The following is a 22,415-nucleotide window of genomic DNA, read 5'->3' on the forward strand; positions in this document are numbered from 1 at the left end:
CATGTCTTTGATTTAAAAAAAAAAAAAAAAAAAAAAACATGGGTCATTTTTGCTTAAAATTAGTCGGTTACCTCAGTTTGATGGACATATCCTAGGATATGTTTTGGTCCTCGTTTCAACGTAGAGAATGAGGATAGCCATTAACTGGAAGACTGAAAGTGACCGGGGCAGCTATGACGTGTGTTCTTTCAGTTGCTGAAAATTAGTCGGTCATACTTAGTAAGAAGGACACATACTTGTATGTGGTCGGTCCAGTTGATCCATTGGATCTTCAGGATAGCCGTTTACCTGACGACTTTGACGTGATTGGGGCGATTGAATTTAAAGTTTTTTTTTTTTTTGTGGGAAATGAAATTAATGTTCAAGTCTGTTACTTCGTATGAAGTTCTATGCTGTGTTTAACAGAAAATTGATCCAACCTTGGAAAATGATATATATATTGATTGTGTGTGCTTAACTAGTGAAGTTATTAGGCTTAAAAGGCTTTAGAACAGTCATTGTATGTCATGGTAATTTTTATGGTGCGTAAAAGTGTATGTGATACTCACTTAAATTTACTCGAATTTACGTGGAAACTTCTTAAGAGTTTTGTATGTCTTCATACATATCTTTTCGAAGGATAGGCAGAAAAGCGACTACCCAGTCATACACGAGCCTGTGAGTGTTCTGATTCCCGTGAAGAAAGCATTTCAAGATACTGCAGTGATCCAGATTCGGGACTTGCAGTGATTTAGTACTCCGAAGTCGATAAAAATGTTTAATTTAAAAAAATATATATATATATATATATATATATATATATATATATATATATATATATATACGTGTATATAAATTTCTCAAGTCTGGAGTTAGAAGAAAACGGGAGGCAGACATAGTGTATCTACAAGATAATCAGACATTATGGGTCGAAGTCAATTCGGGGTGACTTGGGTATAGCCAAATACGCTTTGAGAATAGATAGAAGACATCATTATCTCTGAGATGTTGCCAACTTAAATTTTTGAGCTTAACTGAACCTTAATCCGTATCACAGAAACGATGAAAACCATTTACGTTATTTACATGCTTACAACCTGTGTCTCTATGTCATAATACAGCTAAACACGGATCTAAGTGACAGTCACATCGTTAGTATGATTCCTGTTAGGATCTTTTCTAAAACGCAGTGGTCCCTGACTAGACTGAAATTTGATCCCTTATTTCGTTAAAATTTTTCTAAGTTTTTTTGTTGTTTTTTGTAGTTATATTATTGTATTGTTGGTTACTGGGTCTTGATCATATTTGTTTAACTCTTTTTGGTAACTTATAAGGTTAAATTCAAGATTATTCAAACTTAAAGGGCTGATTTTGAAAATTACGGGCGAAGTTGTTGAATTCGGCGAAGTTGTGCTTAACTTCGCCTTGGCGAAGTTAAGCGTAACTTCGCCTGAACCAACTCTGCCCTATATAAGGGATTTTAAACAGTAACAGTATCACTTATTTTCGAAATTCCGGCGAACTTGTTACAATAACCATTATATCCGGATCTTGTTATTCACTTTCGATTTCGATCTTGTGTTCCTAGTTTCTACTACACTCGTGGTATGTGTAGTCAATATCATCCTATCTTTCTCGTTATAGTTTTACCCGGTTCGAGACCTCGGGTCGTCGAACCTTAGAAACCAAGTTTTCCGACCTCACGTTACGTGTTCATGGACAACCTTTTCGTCCTAACACCATTGAAATATGTTGGACTTCATTGTTAGATCGTTAAATCGGTCCGAAACATCGGATAAACCTTGTTTGAATCTGAACAGTCGCCGTTTCAGATTCAGACGAAGTTAAGGTTTACGCGAAGTTATTCTCAACTTCGCCAGTGGCTTAAGTTCGCCTTCAGCGAAGTTATCCACAACTTCGCTTGAAGCTTAATTTCGCCTATGGCGAAGTTATCCATAACTTCGCCTTGAACACAACTTCGCCTATTTCAAATTTTTTATAAGTTTATAGACGAACTTACAGATGAAGCGAAGTTGTTCCCAACTTCGCCTCAACTTTAAATTCGCCTGTACATCACAACTTCGCATATGGTACACAGCGAACTTGTGAGATGATTATATGGTCTCTAACTTGATTTGTTTTGTGCAGATATGGCTGCTGTTGGAGGTACTGGAGGTGATGATGGTGATGAGCAACGACAATTCTTCCCAGCCCATAACCAATACATCACTTTGGATCCAGACGCACGAGGCGTTGAAGACTATAGGGAGATTATCACATTTCTCCAACGATCACGAGTTTTTCACGCGATCACTAATACACTACCCATATCTCTGCCCAACATTCAAGATTTCTGGCAGACGGTGTATTATGATTGCAGACCTGAGCCTCCAGTGATGCGAGCAACTGTCAATGGTCAAGACATACAGTTTTCCTCGGAAGACATACGGTTGGCTCTGCAGTTCGGTGATGAAACGAGAGACGACCCAACGGAATTCGTAGCTCCTTTCCGTGACGGAGCTTACTTAAGGATGGGTTATTCGGGTCCGCTGGGGGACTCGCAGAGGAGGAAAGGCTTTCTGCTGGATCAATGGCGCTTTTTGATGCATGTGTTGATAGTATGCATGTCCGGCAGAAAGGCAGGAACAGATGGGATGGGTGCGACGATGCAATCGGCTATGATTGCGCTGACTTACAACCGCAGATATTCGTTTAGTCAGCTAATCTTTTACGAGATTGATCGTCAGAGACGGGCGACGGCGCGCGAGCGTTTTATTATGTATCCTCGGTTCCTACAAATGATTATCAATCATGTCGCTCCGTCTGTACCGCAAAGACGCCCTATCAGATACGTTGAGTGCGTAACAAAACGTATCTTTGCTCAGTGCAGAACGTCGAGCACTCGAAGCAACCCTGAGCGGCGTCCCAGGCATACTCCACTTTTCGGGTATCTCATTAACCCGGAGTATGTTCCTGCAGGAGGGGACGAGTTCAGGGATCCGCAACCACATCAGGCGGCAGCACCTCATGCTGTATCAGCTGCGCCTGTTGTATCTTCTGCTGCTGTGCCAGCTACTATATCTCAGGCTGTGTCCACTGCTGAAAACGTTGATCTAGATGCTGCTTTTAGTGGACATGGTTTGTTTGATATGGATGTCTCGGGTCCTCAGTTTATGGATGTTACCAGAGCAGCTACTTCGGTAGCTGACTCTGATCTAGACGAGACGTTTGCTGAGGCAAGAAGACTTATGGTGTCTCGTGAACGGACTACGGGAAAGAGGCCGAGAACTGTGGGGGAGGATGAGGATGAAGTGGATGAAGAGGAGGCAGTACAGATTGTGCTAAGACGCTCAAGAAGAGAACAGAGAGGGATAGGTTCGGGAGCTGGAGAATCTTCAAGACTAGTACGTTTTGCTCCACCTGCCTTATCTGGTATGTCTCTTATTCCTACTACTGCACAGGTTTCAGCGATCGAGACGTCGGCACCAACAATTGGATCCCTACCACCTCAACCGCTTAATCCACCGGTGGTAGTTGCACGGTTTGTGGAGTCGACAATCACCTCTACTGCAGGGTTACCAAGTGTACCACCTGCGGTCACTTCTGCTGATGTTCCACCAACTCCATTGCCTACTTCAGATACCGAGAGGATTCTTTCGCTAGAGCGGATTGTTGCTGAACAGTCAAAGACTATTGACCGCCTAGTGGAATCCAATCGACTACAAGCTGCCCTCCTGGTTGAACATGGACGAATAATAGATGCCTTCAAGGATTACTTGGCATCTCAGGGGGAGAAGACGTGTAGGGGCGATGAGTTGAGAACGAAAAGACGAGAAGATCATGACGATGATCCCAATGCACCTTCAGGTGCAGGTGATGAGCTGCCAAGAACCTCTCAGGCTCTTGGAGCTTCCACAACTGAGGGGGAGTCTACAAATGCAGATGGTGATGATGTTGTAGTTGTGGATGACGACGCTGATGTTGAAGACGTTATTGATGCGTTGAAGGAGTTGGATGAGGAGGAGGACGATGAGTTGATGGATGATGATGACGTGTTGCCTATGGATGAGATTGAGAGGATTGGAGAACAGATTAATGTGGAAGATGTATTAGAAGAAGGTGAGATTGTAGATGAGTCAGTGGAACATGAGATTCCAGCTGTTGAGAGATCAGAATTGGGGGATGAGAGTGTGATAGAAGATACAGTATGGGAGGAGCAGCCGAACTGGAAAGAAGGCTGTGCTCAGTGGTTTGTTAAAACCAAGAAGCCTGCAGTGCCAACGATGTTCAGAAAGACTTATAATATAAAGGGCTATGCAGAGTCAAAGAAAGGAATCATATGCTGGTTGTACGACAAAGAGCTGAAACTATTTGTGATCAAACGGTACGACGGCATTCAGTACTTTAAGAGATTGTTGAGATCTCTGAATTCCTTACCAGAATGTGAGGTGAGAGATTTAGCGAGATTGGGGCTGATCAATAGAAGTAATGATGATATGGCAAGAATCATTGGGAAGATCGTCTGGAAAGAAGCCATTAAAGACAAAAAGTTTGAACTCCTAAAGCCTCAAAAAGGAAAGTTGATAGAAGACAAAGATCGTGGAATGAGGGCTGACGGCAAACCTTGGATGGTAATGAAGTATAAACCAGTCCGTCATTTGAAGGAAGTACCGATGAAAGTTATGCCCAAGAACGTCCTAAAAGATTTAAAATGGTGGTACGTGGATTGTGAGACAGCTGAGGCGGTAATGGAAGATGAGGATGAACAAGAAGTACTTCGGGTGTACGACCCGATGCATCTTGTTAATCTATCGAAGGCTGATTTGAAAGTGCTCAACGAGAAGAAGATCTTCTACATTCCTGCTTGGAAGGATCAAGCTAGGAAATATCAAAGGGTAGTGTCGGTATGTGTGAGAGAAGGGGCGCACGCGTAGAGGTAAAGATTACAAGACTCAAGATTTGAAGATCAAGATATGAAGCTACTGCCAAGGGGGAGTCTGTTGGTACATGTATGTCAGTAGTTCATAGTCTAGCATTTGTAATCGAGTCTGTAATGTAATTATGTTTTGTTTATGTTTGTTTTGTAATGCGCGAAGTTGTCAACAAGTTCGCTATGGCGAACTTGTTGAATCAGCGAAGTTATTGACAACTTCGCCTGTGGCGAAGTTGTCGTGTTTAAATACTGTTCAGCAGAACAGATTACGTGTCGGTATGTGTGAGAGAAGGGGCGCACGCGTAGAGGTAAAGATTACAAGACTCAAGATTTGAAGATCAAGATATGAAGCTACTGCCAAGGGGGAGTCTGTTGGTACATGTATGTCAGTAGTTCATAGTCTAGCATTTGTAATCGAGTCTGTAATGTAATTATGTTTTGTTTATGTTTGTTTTGTAATGCGCGAAGTTGTCAACAAGTTCGCTATGGCGAACTTGTTGAATCAGCGAAGTTATTGACAACTTCACCTGTGGCGAAGTTGTCGTGTTTAAATACTGTTCAGCAGAACAGATTACGTGTTGTTCGTTTTAGGGTTTTCGTTTCAGTTTTCAGTAACCGAGTTACGTGTCATAGTCTGTAACAGTGACCTCGGGTCACGTGTTTGTTATCAATATAACGTGGTTGGTTTATTGCTTGTGTGTTCGATCTCTACATACTCTACACTCGTATCTACCTAGGCAGGGATTCCGCACCTGCGTTGTTAGAGACATCCCGTGTACGATCCGTCCAGGAACCTACACTTTTGGTTGAAATGAAACGTCCATGTACGTGGTTGGTTGGTGTTGACACGCGTCAGAGATGGAGACATGTGTCAGACTTTTCGTGTGCTCGAGGTGCTACAGTTGCCTTTCATGTCCCCTCACACAGTGTCAGGAACACGTGTCGCGCTCGTGTTGGCCTGCACCTGCGAGTGGGGGCGCGTGAACTCTGATCAGTACCTGTTTCGTTCCCTTTCATGTCCCCTCACACAGTGTCAGGAACACGTGTCGCGCTCGTGTTGGCCTGCACCTGCGAGTGGGGGCGCGTGAACTCTGATCAGTACCTGTTTCTTTCTCTCTCCTGGGCCTATAAAAGCAAGCCTTTTGAGTTGTTATTCTTCATCTTTATTGTTATTTCAGAGCTTTTTCTTTCCTTCCATTTTCATTCCGATTAAGAGCCTGTCTTTTGCTTCCAGATTTCCGTTCTTGAAGTAACCGCTGTTTGATTCACAGTTGTATGTCTGATAACCCAGACACCACAATCTCCCCCAGCAAACGCCGTGTAAAATCATTAGTCATGTCCACTTTGAAGAAGACCGGCAAGGGAAAACGGGCTGCCGAGGCCTCGTCGGAGGAGGTGGGGAAGGGCAAAACAGTGAAAAGATGGAATGAGATTCCCTGCAAACTGAAACAGTCTGACTTTGACAGTCTCATCGCCTCTCAGGGTTTTCTCCCTGAGTACGGCTGTATGCTCCCGGCGGCCGGGCAAACGGCGGCGGATCCGCCCACCGGCTATATCTCCTTATACTGCCATTTTTTCACTCACTGTAACCTTCGTCTCCCGATGACAAGGTTTATGGGTGCGCTGCTTCAATTTCATGGGATTCACATATCCCAAGTCCATCCTTTTGGACTTGTGCGCATGACTCATTTTGAGTTCATGTGCAAAGCTCAGCGCGAGGAGCCCACCCCCCGGCGCTTTCAATATTTTTACAAGCCAAAAATCCAAGATTCTTGGTTCTCATTCATTCCTCGCAGTCAGAAGGTTAAGTGCTGCACTGTTTCCTTCAAAAGCCTTCATGACTGGTCTGAGAAATTTTTTTATATTAAGGCTGGTGTGATTCCCATCCGCATGACCATGCGCGCGATTACTTCTGTGCCCGCGGATGAGAATGTTCTTAAGAACCCAACTGGCGCATGGGTTAATAAGTTGACTGCTGAACCATCCCCCGCCAAGAATATTTGCGAGGAGGCGCTGGTGGGGGTTGGTATGAGCAAGAGGTGGACCGACAGCGCGGCTGAGCCTGTCATTCAAGTTGATGGCTTATGTGAGTTATTAGCTCATTGCATTATTTCTGCGCGAATATAATTCGTTTTGCTGATATCATTTGTCTTGTATTATGCAGTAAGCAAGGAATACGTCCACGCCGCCTATGATGAGCATATGGAGGGTGGCTCTGTCGCGCTGGGCGCTGGGGAAGTTGCTTTCCCCGATCGCTTCGATGATATGTTCATCCCTGTTGATTTGGGATTTTGCTTTGACAGCGATGCGCCTGGTAAGCCTTTGTACTTATGTTTATGCCTTTAGAATACCAAGTTTGGTTAACATTTCTGTTGCACGTATTGTAGATGCGCTCGAGAACTATGAGCTGGAGCTCGCGGAAGAAGAGGTGGAGGAAGAAGCTGAGGCGCCACAACTCAAGCGCAAAGCTAAAGGCAAAACTGGCACAGGGGCCAGTAAAAAACAGAAGAAAAATGATGCCCCTGTTGCTCAGGATCCTCCTACTCAAGCGAAGGAACTTGAGAAAACCAAGAGGTTTACCTCCAAGTTTTCATTGTCTTCTTTGCCTCGAGGTGTGGGCAGTCCTCCTGTCCAAACGAGGTATGGTGCCGCCACCTCATCTCTTCGCGCGGCGGACAAGGGAAGCGGCGCTGCGCTTGCTGTTTCCTCTTCTCCAACAGGTATACTTTGTTTAAATTTTGTGGTTTTATGAACGTGATTCCGATAGAGTTATTAATGAATCTTTGCTCACTCAAATGTTTGTAGAGCCGGCGACCTTGGTGGATCAACCTCAGGCGCAGCAAGGTACCGAGGCTGCGCCGAAGGTTGCTTTGAAGTCCCCTGTTTTACCCTCGAAAAGGGGGAAAATGGACTTCATGGCGATGTTCGACTCGTGGACGGCGGTGCGCCAAGGTATATATTGCGCTTTGATTTTCTGACTTTTTTCTTTTAGATCAAGTCATGAATCATTTCTCTTTGGTTTTTTCATAGGAATTATAGCTGTCACACAAGCTGCTGGCGGCACTGCTGGCGCCGGCGCCGGCGCCGGCGCCGTTAGCTCTGCTCCTGCTCTGACAAGCACTGAATCTCCTCTTATTGGGATTACTAAGGAGCAGGAGACTATTTTACGCGCTGATCTAGCGGCGTCGAGACCTCCCTCACCTCCTCCCACGCGCAGCCCTCCTCGCGAGACTGGTTTTGATTTTTCCAAGTCGCAGGAGAAAAGGCCTGTTACAGAGGAAGATGAGGAAGTCCATTTTGAAGACTCCGATGGCGGCTGCGCAAGCCCTGTAGCGCCACGAGATTTCGTGGCGCAGCCTTCTCGTGGGGCTGGCGCTGACTTTTCTGCTTGCTCCCCGCAGGTATAAGTTCGTTTTGCTCCGCTGTGCGGACTTCCATATTAGTGTTTAGATGACTAGAACGTTGCTTTGTGTTTGCAGGAAGCCGATCACATATACCGCCCGAGATGGAATATTACTGAGGATAGCTCATTTCAGTCCATGGGTGTGTGTGAAGACTTCTGGGCTCACTCTGTGCCTCCAGCTGAAAGGAGGTTTCAGGAGGAGCGCGCCCGCGTGGACTTGCTCAACGATCATCTTTTCGCTGGGTCAGCGTTCTTTGCTGCCTCCCAAGAGCTTCGCTATGACTATGTAAAAGTGCGTGATGCTCTTGTGGAGGCCAAGCAAGAGGCTAAGGTTTCTGCTTGGAATCTTTCTGACGCTCGAGAGAGAGCTGAGAAACTCCAAGCAGAACTCAGCGAGAACCGAGCAAGTGCCAACGCTGCTTTTGTGAAGCGCGGGCATGAGCTGCAGGCTGCGCGGGAGAAGCTGCAGGCGGCAGAGGCGGATGCAGCCAGGTATGCGCGGCGAGCACGTGATTTGGAGCTAGAGGCAGAGGCGCGTGATCAAACTCTTGTGCAGGCTATCACTGACAAATCTTTATTAGAGAGTGAGGTTGCGCGCCTGAAGAAAGAGCTCGAAGCTGCGCGGGCAGAAAAGGATGAAGCCCTGGCGACAGCAGCGTCTAACAGCGAAGAGCTCGATGCTGCGCGAGCGGAAAGGAATGAGGCCTTGGCGGCAGCAGCGTCCGACAGAGAAGAGCTAAAACAGACCAAGGAAACTGTTGAATTGTTAAACTCTCAGATTCCTGCTCTTGAGACGTCTGTTTCTTCCCTCGCGCAGGATCGCCAATGGCTAATCTCACAGGGAATGACTCGTTGCGCTTATGCGATGAAATACTCAGACGAGTTTCAGACCCTTGTGATGGATTGCAACGCTGCGTCGCGCTTGGTGGGTCGAGCTGAAGGGTTTAAGGATGGCTGTGAATATAGCATGCTGAAGAAGAACCCATCCGACTACCCTTATCAGCTCGACGTTGTCTGCGCTGACATGGCCGAGGTGGGGGAGAAGTATTTGAATACTCCCATTCCCATCCTTGAGCAGGTATTTTATTCTTACTGAGTTTACCTTGACTTATTTTCCTAGTCTTTTGTACTCAATACTTTTCCTTGTGACTTGCAGATAGCCGCGCTTGCTGACCAGCCCGATCTCGGCGCGCTAAAGAAATTACTTGACTAGTGTGAAGGGGCTGGTGGCAACGATGATGGCGCGGGCAATGCTGCCTCTGCTAGCGGCTCTGGCGTGGCCAAAGGACCCGCTCCTGACACTATCGTGATAGAAGACGACTCCATTCAAGACGAACAGCTTGACTATGGTCAGTTTGGAGATGACGAGGAGCGGGCTGCGCCAGATGCTGAGGGAGGAGCTAATGATGAGGACGATGAAGAGGCCGATGTTGATATAGAGACTTGAGAAGCCCTTCATGTTTTTTTTTTTTTTTTTATATTTGTAATTTGTATCTCATCATTTTGTAAATTTTGTAAACTTCTATGTTTTGGAATGAAATTTTGTTTTTCCCTTATTCGCATCTTGCGCATTCCAAATTCATCTCTTTATATTGCATGTGTTTGCTTGTTGAATATAAGATATGCTTGAACATTGAAACTTGAACAAGGTTGTAAGGAAATTATTTTACTTAATCCTTGTCATATTTCAAGTTGTTTTGGCGTTTCATTATTTCTCTTTTGCGCGACGTTATCGCGCATTTATTATAGGGAATTATGAATGAGTTTTTTAGCCTTTACGTGTCAGTATGTGTTACTCTGATATCCATTACAATTCCATGCGCGACCTCGACCTGAGACCTTAACAACTATGTTTTGGCATGTGCTTTGCCTTAGCTGTGCTTAGGTATTTTTATGGTCTAGCTGCGCAGCATGTAGGATGGATGTTGTGAGTGATTTGAGCTAAGGCTCGTATTATTGGGCTAAGGCCCTGAGCTAAGGCTCGTATTATTGGGCTAAGGCCCTGACGTTTTAGAGTTAAAACTCGTTAACGCGTTTGAGCTTGAAGCTCGCGCATGTATGTTTTACTTCGTTTTATTTTTTAGTTTTGATGTCAATACAATGTTGTCATATTGCTCAAAATTAATAAAGGGAAGTGTGAAACATGTATGCAAAAGGTAATAGAACACACATTAAGAGAAAATAGCGCTTATCATTATTCATAATGGCTTAAAAAGCCTTGATTACAAACTTGACAATTTTTACATGAAACATTTTCTAAGCTGTGCTGCGTTCCATGCGCGCGGGATCTTCTTTCCATTCAAATCTTTTAAAGCGTATGCGCCTTTTTCCAATTCTTCCGAGACTTGATAAGGTCCCTCCCAGTTGGGGGACATTTTTCCCGGAGGTATTGCGCGGCTAGCTTCATTGTTCCGAAGGACGAAATCATTCTTCTTGAAGTGGCATTCTTTCACGCGCTGATTGTAATATTTTTCTAGTTTTTTCTTGTATTTGGCTTCACTGATGATAGCCGCCTCTCTGCGCCCTTCAAGTAAGTTGAGATCCAACCTCCTTTCGCGCTCGTTATCTATCTTACTCATCATGAGCACTCTATGGGATGGGCATCCAATTTCTGCTGGAATCATAGCCTCCGTTCCATAGGTTAGGCTGAACGGGGATTCGCCATTGCTGGTTTTGCTTAATGTCCTGTGCGCCCACAGAACATTAGGTAGCTCCTCGACCCATGAATGGGATTCTCCCTCCAACCTTTTCTTCAGCCCATTCAGCAAGCTTTGGTTCGCGCGCTCCACTTGGCCATTCCCCTGAGGGTGGTATACTGAAGTGAAGATTTGGTTGATGCGCAATTCTTTGAGCCAACTGGATATCTTCCTGTCAGTGAATTGTTTGCCATTGTCGCTCACAATTTCCATGGGCAGGCCAAAACGGCATATGATGTGGCTCCAAATAAATTGCTTCATCGCCTCGGCTGTGATTTTTGCTAGTGGCTTGGCTTCAACCCATTTTGTGAAATAGTCTACTGCCACTACCAAAAATTTTACTCGCCCTTGCGCTTGCGGTAAGGGACCCACAATATCGATTGCCCATTTGTGGAAAGGCCATGCGGAGGTCACTGGAATCAGGTTGTTCTTTGGCCGCATGGTGTTTGGCGCATAGCTCTGACACGCTTTGCATTTTTGGATCTCTTTTAACGCGTCCAAGTACATGCCTGGCCAATAGTAACCTGCGTTCATTGCCTTGGCAACCACCATGCGCGGGCCAGCATGTATTCCACAGATTCCTTCGTGTATCTCTCTGATCACATAGCTTGCTTCCTCAGCATCTAGGCATTTCATGAGTGGTCCAAGATAAGAGCGTCGATATAACGTACCATTAAGCAGTTCGTAGTTCTGCGACTTGTGTCTTATCTTCCTCGCCTGTGCGCGATCGTCCGGTACCTTTCCCTCCTTCAAGAATTCCATTAATGGAGTTATCCATGATGAAGGTGTTGTATGAATTACAAGGACAGACTTCGCTCCCACCGACGGGTTGCTCATTACTTCCACCCTGACATCTTTGCCAAAGTGATCGAAGCTGGTTGATGCCATCTTGCTCAGCGCGTCGGCGGACTTGTTTTCACTGCGCGGAATATGTATGATTCTGAAGAAGTCAAATTTCTAGATGAGTTTTTTCGCCTGCTCTAGATACAGAGGCATAGTGTTCTCCTTGGCATCATAAAGGCCATTGACCTGTGCTGCTACCAAGTATGAATCAACATGGGCCTCTAGCTTTTTAACTCCGAACTTGTGCGCGATGCGCAGGCCAGCCAGCAGGGCTTCATACTCAGCTTCATTGTTGGTGCTCTTGAAATCCAACCTGATTGCGTAAGTATACTCATGATTTTCTGGATCCACCAGTTTGAGGCCTGCGCCGGACCCCTCGTTGTTTGAAGCTCCATCAGTGAATAATCTCCAAACATTTTCTTCATTATTGGCCTGCGGAGGGTCTACTTCGCGCTGAGCCTCTTCAATTTTTCCTTCGGGGATTTCTGCGATGAAATCAGCTAAGACTTGTCCCTTTATTGCTGGACGGGGCTTATAGGCGATCGTGTGCTCTCCTAATTCCAGCGCCCATTTTGTCAGCCTTCCTGAGAGCGCGGGACGCCGCAAGACTTGCTGGATGTTGTAACCAGTCAGGACTTCAATAGGATGACCATTGAAATATCTGTGAAGCTTGCGCGACGCATGCGTTAGTGATAAAACTAACTTTTCCATGATGGAGTAGCGCGTCTCAGGATCTGTCAGCACCCGACTTACATAATAGATTGGTGTTTGGATTCCCTTGCGATCCACCAACAACACTGCGCCAATGGCGCGCTCTCCTGCTGACAGGTACAACGTTAAAGTTTCACCAGGAAGTGGAGCTGTGAGCGCGGGCAGATTTATCAGACATTCTTTTATCTCATTGAAAGCTTGCTCGGCCTCAGGAGTCCACTTGAATTGGCTTTTCTTTAAGCAATTTCTCAATGTGTTAACAAATGGGGTAGATTTGCTTGCATGGTTCGCCAGGAACCTGTTGATTGATACCAATCTACCATTCAACTTTTGAACTTCCTTCATGGTGGATGGTGAGGGCATGTCAAGGATAGCCTCCACCTTCTGTGGGTTCACCTTGAAACCATCCTTGGTGACCATTACACCTAGAAATTTCCCTTCTTCTACGCCGAATGTGCATTTGCTCGGGTTGGGCTTCATGTTTACTTCCTTTAGGCGCCAAAGGGTTTTTTCGATGTCTTTGAGCATTTTTTTTTCCTCCCTGCTTTTAATCACCAAATCATCCACGTAGACTTCTAGGTTTCTTCCAATTTGCTCGTTGAAAACCGCATCCATGAGTCTTTGGTAAGTGGCTCCTGCATTCTTCAAACCAAAGGGCATTTTTGTGTAACAAAAAACACCCTTGTCAGTTCTGAAGGCAGTCTTGTCCTCATCTTGTGGTGCCATTTGAATTTGGTGATAGCCCTTATAGGCATCCAGGAAACATTTGAGCTTAAATGGCGCCACATAGTCCACCTTCGCGTCAATGTTTGGGAGGGGGTAACAATCTTTTGGACATGCTTTGTTGAGGTCCTTGAAGTCAATGCACATCCTCCATGACCCGTTGCTCTAATTTACCATCACAGGATTGGCTACCCATGTCTGGTATCGTATTGGGCGGATGATGTTTGCGCGCAGTAGATCCTCTACTTGCTCATTCATGGCCTTTGCCTTCTCATCCCCCATGACTCTCTTCTTTTGAGCAATTGGCTCTACAGACTTGAACGTGTTGAGAGAATGTTGCGCCAGGTCTCGCGGAACCCCAGTCATATCAGAATGTTGCCACGCGAAGACCGACATATACGTTGTGAGCAATCTTTTCATTCTCAACCTTGTGTCGTCTGATATCGTAGCTCCAATTGTGATTGTTTGCTCTGGGAATTTTGGGTTGAGAATCCATTCCTCTGGCGCGTTGTTTGCCATTGGAAGTTTCATTCTCCCTTCCCGCGGTATACTTGTCACTGCGCACAAATGATCTCGGTATACAAATGTTACACCTGTTGGTGTTGGGAACCCCAACGCGCCGTGCGCTGGCGACGGTATGGCGTTGAATTGGGCAATCGTTCCTCTACCCAAGATCATATTGTGGCATGAAGTGGTGGGCAAGACCAAGAAGTTGACAATTTCAGCTCGCTTGTGTTTCTCATCCTTCATAGTTAGTTCAAATTGTATCTGACCTAGGGGGTGAATAATTTCATTTGTAACACCCGAGATTGGTGCATTCACAATTTCGAGCCTTGCTTGATCTGCTGGATCCAACTTCCTGAAACATTGCTCATACATGATGTCTGATTCACTGCCGGTGTCCACCAGGACTTTTGACACCTCATAATGAGCAATGTGTGTAGTGATGACTAGAGGACTGCTGATAGACGGGCCTCCTCTGATTCTTGGGAAGATTACTTGTTGCTCGCGCCAATCTCCTTGGACTTGCGCGCTTCTCTTTCTCGATCTTTGCCCCAGCCTTCCTCCCTCGGCTACACAGATTCTTTTGAACTTTTTACTGGCTGAGGCTCCATTTGGTTGTTCATTCTCTGGTCTTGGGTTTTTCACCAGGTGAGCCAACTTTCCTGATTTCACATCTCTTTCAATCGCATCCTTCAAATGGTGGCATGCATCGGTGTTGTGCCCTGTGGACTTGTGAAACTCACAATACTTGCCACTGTTTGGTGGTCCCTTATAGTGTAGTGGCTTGGGGCTTTTAAACTGGACATTCTCTGTGCTTAACACTTGTGAAGGCGTTTTAGTGAGGGGAGTCCATATTCTTGGTAGAGGTCTGTTAGGCTCTCTGCCGCCTTCCCTCTTGTCACCCTCTCCGCGATTACGAGTGTCTTTTTGGGGCTGGGGTGAACTTGGTTGCGCCTGCTTTTCTGCGGGAGAAAAACTGGTTTGTTGCAACCTGGACCATACAGAGTTTTGTTTGCCCCTCCTTTCGTTGTTGCGCGGTGCTTCTGCTTGATGCCCTCTGTCTCTTGCTCTATCTTGGGCAATTTGTTTTTCATTTCGCGCGAAGACTCGCGATGCTTCCATTAGCTTGGCCCAAGTGGTTGGCATGCCATCTCTGCTCACGAGAGCTCTGCGGAGTTGATCACTGCGCGCACCTCGTATAAAGGCCACGCGCAAGACTTGCTCAGTGATACCTCCAATTGCAAGAGATTCCTGGTTGAAATGGGTTATGTAGTCTTCAATTGTTTCATCATTCCTGCGCACGCAGTGCATGATGTCATCGGGGTCGCGCGTGTGTCTGCGCTGCTGTACGAAGTGAGCTTGGAACTTCTCCAATAGCTCTTCGAACCCATCGATTTGTCCAGTCGGCAAGCTTTCGAACCAGACACGCGCCGCGCCCGTGAGGCAGCGAGCAAACATGTGACACCATGTTGGCATCGTCCAGCTTTCTAGGTTTCCAGTGTTGTAAAAACCTTGTAAGAAATCGTCTGGATCTGTTGTACCATCGTACTTGCCCAACCCACTTGGCATCTTGGTTTTGTGTTGAATGGGAGCCTTCGCGATGCGCTCAGTGAATTTTGAATGCTTCACCAAGATGGCTGGCCTGTATGGTGTGGTTACGTCCACTTGCCCTCTCGCTGGTGGGTTGTACGGTGTGTACAGATCCAGATCGGCTTTGGCTCCAGGCGCTATGTTCATGTGCGCGCGGAGCTGTGAGCCTCCTGCATGAGTATCTCGCGTCTTCCTCATGCTGTGCACTTCTTCATCACTAAAATCAGCATGTTCGGTGTGAACAGAGTGATCATCTTCCGGCGCGCGCGCCCTTTTTGTTGTTCCATGAATGGTTTGCTTATCAAATGCGAGCCTTTGTGTTAAGTCGGCTAACTTTTTGTGTTTGACCAGCTCATTGTACTTGTCCATTAAACGCCGTTTTCGTTTATGAGCCATTCTTTAGGGTCATTGGTTTCAACTTCTGGACCCATTGGTCCTTTTTGTTTTGCACCAGTCAGATTCTGGAACATGAGATCGTCTGGAGGAGTTTCAGTCTGGCTATGAGGTGTTGTGATGAAGGGATGGTTACTGGTGGTGCGCGCAGTATCACGCGGCGCCCCCAGAAACTGCTGTCCCTCATTAACATCCTCAAGCTCATTATCCTCCAGAACTTGATCGCTGTTTCGAACACCGGAAACCATGGTGAAGTTTTTCAGAGAAAACTGATGAGATTTTGTTGCCGTTGTAACAGGTGATGGCGCCAATGAAGAAACGTGGATCGGCTCACTGGTAGACGATCAACTTTCCTCGGGTATGAGTGTGCTATATCACCGATGGTTCTCCGGAGTATGAATTCTTCCACCTACAAAATGAGCAGCACCGTAAACTTACCCCTCAGAAAGGGACAGAGGGGTCCTCTTTGGGGTAACCCTCCGGTGTGAGAATAAGAGATTGTAGGAGAAGATAATAATAATCTGAGAGTGAGTAAGGATTTAGAGTGTATTTTCTTGCTTACCTCCCCTTGTAGAGGTGGTGTGGTATTTATAGTGTTAGGGTTTCCAATCATTGGGCTCAGGTCCCATTAGGGCCTTTTTGGCCTCCTCCTATTGCTTCGCGCCACGTGTCCTTAGGACACCTGGTGCTTTTTCATTGATTATTCTCTGACCAAGGTATTTCACCTGACCCATGTGCAATCACGTGGTAGCACATGGGTTTTGCTGAGTTGTCCACCTTTCATTGGCAGCTGTCAACATCAGCATATTCTTTATTCCTTAAAGGATACCTTCTGGAAGGTTGTCTGATGAGCACAATCAGGGTTGTCCTTATCCTGATTTGGATAAGGACGAGGTTGATTATGTGCATGTGTGATATGCGCCTATCCTGAGGATGCGCGAGGTCTTCTCTTTATTCTCACGCGCAGATGTTTCATGCGCAGATGTTTGATGCGTGGGCATATGTGATATGCGCCACGCGCAGATGTGATATGCGTGAGCATATATGATGCGTGAGCATATGTGATATGCGCCACGCGCAGATGCGCCACGCGCAGATGTGATATGCGTGAGCATATATGGTGCGTGAGCATGTGATACGCGTGAGCATATGTGATGCGTGAGCATATGTGATATGCGTGAGCATATGTGATATGCGCCATGCGCATAGGTTTTGGCTTTGTGCCTTCATGACATCTTGATTTCAAGCCTCTTATCTATATCTTGTGGGTTGACCCGCCCCGCTCGATGTTAGGGCGGGTGCATACCTCTTCAATAACAAATTAAAACGGGTGGTCGGGTATCATATAATCTCATATACATCTCACACTCGCGAAAAAACTTTAAAATGAATTCCAAATCCACCCAAGTTTGGGAATACCGGTTCCGGATGTTTTGTGTTTCGTTATACTAGCAGGGCTCGAGCTTTATTTTGCCATCTCTAATCATTTTGAGTAGAGAAAATGTATTTCTTTGTTAAGAAGTGAGATTTTATTGCATTGCATATTGTAAATTTCATAAAAGCTGTAAAATGAAACGTATGCATTTGATGACTAACAGATATATATACTATTAGCATATTATATTAGGATTAATTAGCCACTATTGTTGTTAAAAGTAGGTTGGATTTTGAACCCATAGAAAGAGCTACATATGTACATAGTCAAGGATCAAGTATTAATGTGCCACTCGGACAAATGTCACAAATCGTTACCTAATTTTTTGAAGTTTTATTGACTTAAATGAAACCTTACCAACTGACTAAATTTTTTATTCAGATTGCAACTTATGATAGCTTGGAACTCAATTTTTATCAATCAAGTTGTAGCATTATCCATTAAAACATAAAAACATCAAACACAATTATTCCAAATGCTATTGACTTTTATTGGGTATGTACATTGTGACATCCGTCAAATTCGAGTCTCGAGTTGCTTTCGTTTTGTAAACTTTTATTACGTGAACCCGACTCAACATAAGCATTAGAAACCTTTAAACTCGTTTTAAACAACCATTAGAACTTGGAGGGCTTGTTATGAAAATATACATACATATATCCCAACCCAAAACCCTAACCCTACCCACATTAACATACAACCTCCATCATCTTCTTCCTCCCTTTGTTTTCCGGCCGCCGCCGCCACAGCCGACGCCACCCCCGTCTCCGGCCACCACCTTCATCACAAACAACACAGCCGCCCCTCCACTCACCCCTACCCGTTTTCCGGCAGCCGCGACGGTGTTTCCGGCAAGCAGCCCATCTCCCTCGTTTTTCCGGCGACACCCCACCACCTCCGAACACTACTCTCACCTCCCGTTAACCCTCCATTTCCGGCGAGAAGTTGCCTCCGGCCACCACACCCGCGCCACCACCTACGGCCGCTCCCCTTTTCCCCTTCGGTTTCGTTTTCCGGTGACCCCGAACTTCCGGCAGCCCCTTTTCCCCCTGACCCGGTAGCACCGCAGAACCCCCCCTCGTTCTCTCTTCTTTTGCGTTTTTCCGGCGACCGGAATTCCGGCCGCCGTGGTTTTCTCCGTCAGCCGTCCCTCTCTCTTCTATATATATATATATATATATATATATATATATATATATATATATATCTCAGCAGTCTCTCTCTCCCTCCGTGTCTTCATCTCCGACTTGTAACGTCCTAAATTTCGTATTTAATAAAAAAAGTCTCATTTAGTTATTGGGCCTGAACAATAAATTAGTATTTATAAAGATCATGGACTCGGACTAATTAAGATGGATCAAAGGGAATGGGCCTTAGGTCCATGGGCTTTAAGGGATATAAATACCCCTTAAACCATCCTAAAACCCTAACTATCATTTCCATCTTTCATAAATCCCTACACACTCAAAATACACACACACCCTACACCACTATATTCGGTCGTTAGCTAGGGGAGAGGAACGAAGCCAAGCGAGCAGTAGTTGGTGATTAGATCTTTAGCATACAAGATAAACACAAGATCTATAGTTCATAACCAAGCCAAACGAAACCAAACGAACCCGTTAAGGTATGTTTTGGTCCTAAAGATTACGTTTTTATAAACGTTTAGTCTTGAAACTTAGAACGAGTAAAGATCGGATATAAATGAAACGTAAAGTTCTAAACTTGATGCTAAAACGAAACTAATGAACCCATAAACCTGTGCGGATCAATTAAATGAACCCTTAAAACTAGTATCGAACATTTTGAGCTTAAAGGTCCCAACTTTATGCGTTTTCGGGCCAAATCTTATCCAAAAACGACCATAGGATTGATCGTGAGTTGGTTAAATATCGTATCCAAGAATTTCACGTTAAAACAGATATGATTGTGGGGGATTAAGATTGAACATAGGCGGCAGCTGGGCAACTTCGCCTGCAGGTAACCTCGCCTGCAGCTAAGTTCGCCAAGCTAAGTTCGCCAAGCCAAGTTCGCCAGGCCAAGTTCGCCAGGCCAAGTTCGCCAAACCAACTTCGCTGAGGTTATAAGTTCGCTGCTGTGTGAACTTCGCTGGTTAAGTTTGCTAATATATAACTTCGCCTAGTGACAACTTCGCCTGGCATATGTTTGCTTAGGGTTAACTTCACCGAACACTAATTTCGCCTATGCTTAAGTTCGCTAACGATAAGTTCGCTTAATGTTAAATTCGCTTATTGTTAAGTTCGCTTACTGATAAGTTCGCTGGAGTTAGAAAATTAGAAAATAAATTAAAAACCTAATGAAAAATGTGTTAAGACAGCTCGACCCCAACCAGGGGCTCTGCCCCTTGGACCCTGCTAGGGGCTGCCGCCCCTAGAACCCCGCTGCCCCCGGACCCCCGTTCGTTGTGGGATTACAATAGACTAGAAAAATGATATGGGTAGTGATAGTTAATTAATACATGTAATTGTTATACAGTTAGCCGTGCACAGCTCAAGAAAGGAATAACAATTAACGGTGAACGTAACCGTGTTCAGGTGAGTTTCTAGCCCCATTTATATGTTATGTTTTCGGGGCTGTGTGCATACTCAATATGTTTGTTAATACGCTTATACTAAGAGATAAATGTATGCCTTATGTGAATAATGTGATATGTATGAATGATGGCTTGATGGTACGTGAACGATCTTCGGATATTGAACGTACTGTCAGGTTGTAACGCTATGTATAAGGTAAGTATGATATGTATGCTTATGTGTATGAACGTGATAAAGTTAATAAAAGAAGGAAAGGATGGTTGTATGGTTGTATGGTTATGAAAAGGGTACCGAGCCCTAATAATACTCGAGGTATGATGTATGGTTGTATGGTAACGAAGAGGGAATCGAACCCTACTAATATTCGAGAACTAGGGAACCGAACCATACTAATATTCGAGGAAAGAGGGTACCGAGCCCTAATAATACTCGAGGAAGGAGGGTACCGAGCCCTAATAATACTCGAGGAAGGAGGGTACCGAGCCCTAATAATACTCGAGGAATGTAGGGCGTAATGCTCTTTATAACGTAAGATATGAAAGCAAGTTAGTACAAAAGAAAGTATGAATGAAAGAATATAAGTTTGTGTGTATTGTATAATGTATGATTAACTAGAACTCACTCAGCGTAGCTGACTTTTAGTATGCACGCAGGTGAGTAGGATGAGGCAGCTCGCTTGAGGAGACATGTGGCATTGAATAAGAGGCTGGCATCAGAAGGCTCAAGACGTGATATGTTTTAATTACTTTGTTTTGAAAGACAAGTTGTTTGTTTAAGACAAGTTTTGGATTGTTATGAAATGTTTTATGAAAGTTTTTAATTTTCCACGAATGTTTTAATTAACTATGATATTTAGAACTGCGTTTATGAGTAAATCCAACACGAAAGTAGGGCTACTGGTAACGGGGCCTTACATCCGGCAACCTCGTAATCACCTAATAGGTAAACTAATTTGGATCTTGGTGTTATTAATTTTCGTATATCAATTATTAGATTTAAATCATTAATAATCGGTTTTATCTTTCGGTTATACCTTGAAACGAGTTGGATTGGAGATAGTGTTGTTTTGAATTTGGTTGTGGGTTTAAATTTAACAATTGTTATTTTGGTTCGGTTGGTTATACACGAGTTGTTGAACTAGAGGTCTCGGGTTCGGGTCTCGTTCTAGACCGGTTTTGGTATTATTAGTTGTACATACTTAACAAACTTATTTTCACTAATTAATACTAATATCACTACGTAGAAATTATTATTAGTATTATTAAGTTTAACTTAGCATTACATTTATTTAGTATTACTATTATATATCGTTAGTATTAATATGATAAGTTTACTATTATTAGTATAAATATGTTAAGTTTACTATTATATGTATTTATTATTAATATTATTATTATTACCATTATTATTATAAATATTGAAGTTAAAACTATTATTAACAAGATTATTATTATTATTATTATCTATTAAAATCATATTTTATCATTAATTACTACCAATAATATTAATATAGTTATTTTGTGAACTAGTTTAGAAATCGAACCGACATCGAGTATGATATCATTTTTACTATCAATATTCCTTATTATTATTACTATTTTTATTAACAACACTTTAAATTAATACCAAGATTTTTATTCTTTAACTATTATTATTAGTATCATACTATATTAGTATTATTAATAATAATTATTGAAATTATTATTATCGTCGTTATCTTATACATTTATCTATATATATATATATATAAATATAACATATTTTTTTAGATTTAATATTATCATTACTATCATTATCATTAATAATATTATTATAAACTATATTATAAATTCATGTTATGAAAACCGAACTCTTGATTTAAAACCCGTCTTGTTTCTATTTAATATTGGTTTAGTTATTTAAAAGCCCAAATAAAATAATATTATTTTATTTTAAATTACAATTAAGTATGAGTCCCTAACCATTAACAAATTAACCGATAATCCGATTTACAACCGAACCTTCTCGTCCAATGTTTCCAATATAGTTTCATTATGGTTTCAAGTTCATTAATATATATTACATTATTTATTTTAGCCAAGGTCTTTATCGTTTCAAGTCGGATCTGTTCGTTTACCGTTCGAGCTTCATTTATTTGTCTATTTATTTCTCGGTTCATCAATCGAGGTGAGTACATTTCATCCCCCGTTTTCACTTTTACCTTTTGGGGGTAACATGCATACTTATTCAAAACAAAAATGATTTATTATACACGTTTCTCAAACCACAAACTTTAGGGTATATGATACTTGGAATACTTGCTCTTTTGTGTGTTATATGCCTCGTATGCTTTACGTACGCGAGTGTTTATTTTTATGTCGTTGTTGAGCCTCATTAAGTATGATCATACGCTCCCCTAACTACTTAGCCTTGTTCTAGTATAATAGGGCCTCATTATCCGAGTATGTCGGTTGTTACCGAGTAGAAAGGATCCTCATTTACATATGTTTCATATGCCACGATTGATGCTTTTATTTATAGTCTCATATACGTATGTGGATTTCGCTCATATTATATATACTCAAACTATGAAATTTCTCACCAACATACGTGTTGACAAAATATTATTTTATGCATTGTTACAGGTTTGACTTTTATCGACTTGAGGACT

The sequence above is a fragment of the Bidens hawaiensis genome, unplaced genomic scaffold (assembly GCF_021521415.1).
Source record: "Bidens hawaiensis isolate Kalapana, Puna unplaced genomic scaffold, B.hawaiensis_p1.1 tig00016758_1, whole genome shotgun sequence".
NCBI lineage: Eukaryota > Viridiplantae > Streptophyta > Magnoliopsida > Asterales > Asteraceae > Bidens > Bidens hawaiensis.